Raw genomic sequence first — 2,215 nt, 5'->3', positions numbered from 1 at the left:
GCAGGGGAAATTATTACTACCCTTAACATATGTCGGTAGCAAGTTGATAGAATTCGTCATTTTCATTTTTTTTTTTTGTGGAGATCTCTTTATATTTTTGGTATTCATGTCCACACATGACGTCATGAGCTCTAATGGTCTCCTCATCCAGATATTACAACACCAAAACTTTAAAAATTGATTTGCATCGATTGTCCGATTTTCCTCAAACTTTTACTGATGTGTTCTACTAATGTTGCTGCTTTCACTCAATCTACATTGCTCTTTGGGTTTTAGTTTCCTTTAAAGATGATTTATTGCCTTGATTCCAATTACGTAAAACAATACATCATAATCGACAGTATAAAAAAGAACCTTTAGATTTTTCTGAGAAAACAAAATAGATATTATCTGAACTTCTTAAATGCCTCTCCACACGGAAATGGTTCAGCTTGTAAAGAAAAAATTCGTGGTCGATCGTGTTGAAAGCCTCGGAGAAGTCCAAAAGAGTATCCATGTTGTTCTCATGGTTATCCATGACAGAAGCATTTTTTTTTTTAATGAAATAATATATTGCATGTCAGTTTGAATGAATTTTACAAAAACCAATTATGTTTTAAGAAAAATATTTGCTTTGTTTTTTGGATGAAATTTATTGTTCTTACATATATTTTCCAATATCTTTAACAATTATCTAATTAAAGATTATATGCCTATGATTTGAAAAAAAAAAGAAAAATCTTCTTTTTTGAACAACGGCATAGCCTGACCATTTTCATTTTTGAAGGTACAGTGCCAGTATTGACTAAAGGATAAGTTCATTGAAAGCAAGCTTTCAATGAATATTATTCGAAATATTATTAAAACCAACACTACTTTTATTTTCATGTTGTTTTATTGAATTCAATACTTCCTGTTTATTCGTGGGGGTCAAAAATACAAAATCAGGGATGAGATTATGCAGTTCTGTCAGTTGTCATTTTCTTCACATGCTTACACTGACAGTTTCACCGCAGCACTGTATGACACCTGCTCTTCTGATTCTAAAAGTCACGATAATCATAAAACCTGGCACAGGTTTCAAACGACGATAAGTAGGCCTGTATGTATGTGAACTTGCCAGCTGTAACAACGATCGTGGGGGGGGGGGGGTTTCATCAACGTTTGTAGGCGCTGAAAACTTGAATCACCATAGTAACAGTCAGTGACCAGAGCATCTCAGCCAATCAAAACCAAGGATTTTGCTGAAATTGGTCAGCGCCGACAACGACAAGCGTTGATGAAACACCCCCGGGTCATCAGAAGTACTCTTTGGCAAGGACGCCCAGAATGCACCAAAATCAGAATTGAATACTGCAAGGGATTATTCACTGGATTATGTGATTCAGAACTATGCACATTGGCTCACAAAATTGACAGAGCACAGAATTGTTGTGGGGGGGGGGTTTCACACGAACTCACGATCTCAATTCAATCTTTTTTCAGGGCTACATTCCAGTTGGGCAGAAACTGCATCAAAACTGAATCTCAAGCGTTTTTCAGCACTTTCGAACATCCATCATCCATCGTATATTTTGAAAAACAATAGACTGAACTTTAATTGTGAGCTTTTAGGCGATTATGCTTCCTGTTATGTTTATCTAGTATGATTTGTATATGAAAGAAAAACTTATATATGGGTCATATTTGCAATTTAACGTGTGAAATACTTTCTCTTTTTCCTGAAAGGAGAAAATAAAAAAATATAAAAAAGAGGTTACGCGTTGTGAAGCTTTGGCTCATGAGTACAACCCGTTCGCAACACATGAATATACACATTCACACAAACAAACACACGGACAACTAAGCGGGAAGACGACAGCAACAACAGCTTTGCTAACCTATCTTTCTCTAAAATAAACAAGAAAAACATATGCCGGATGCTATAGAAAATGTTCTCGCCTTGGCTACAAGGTGACCATCCGTCAGCTGCTCCTACCGTCGCTGACACAGCGACTGCTGTCTCCGGCCTCGAGAGGACGAAAAGAGTCATCCTATAAGAGCGGGAAAAGGGGTCGTCTGATCATGGACCTACGTAGATCCATCGTCTGATTTCCCTTCAGGATTTAATGTACACGTGACATGGCGGTGCCTGGAGACCCGTCGAAGATAAGAAGATAAGAATCGCTAAGCAGATTTCAGAGATGAAGACTATCTATTCCTTCTTTTATTTTTTGCCATAATGTATACATTTCTT

The sequence above is a fragment of the Diadema antillarum genome, unplaced genomic scaffold, assembly GCF_040938485.1.
Source record: "Diadema antillarum isolate AM-2024a unplaced genomic scaffold, OU_Dant_1.0 scf00000037, whole genome shotgun sequence".
Lineage (NCBI taxonomy): Eukaryota > Metazoa > Echinodermata > Echinoidea > Diadematoida > Diadematidae > Diadema > Diadema antillarum.
The sequence above is the reverse complement of the archived record's forward strand: the minus strand, read 5'-3'. Positions refer to the sequence as shown.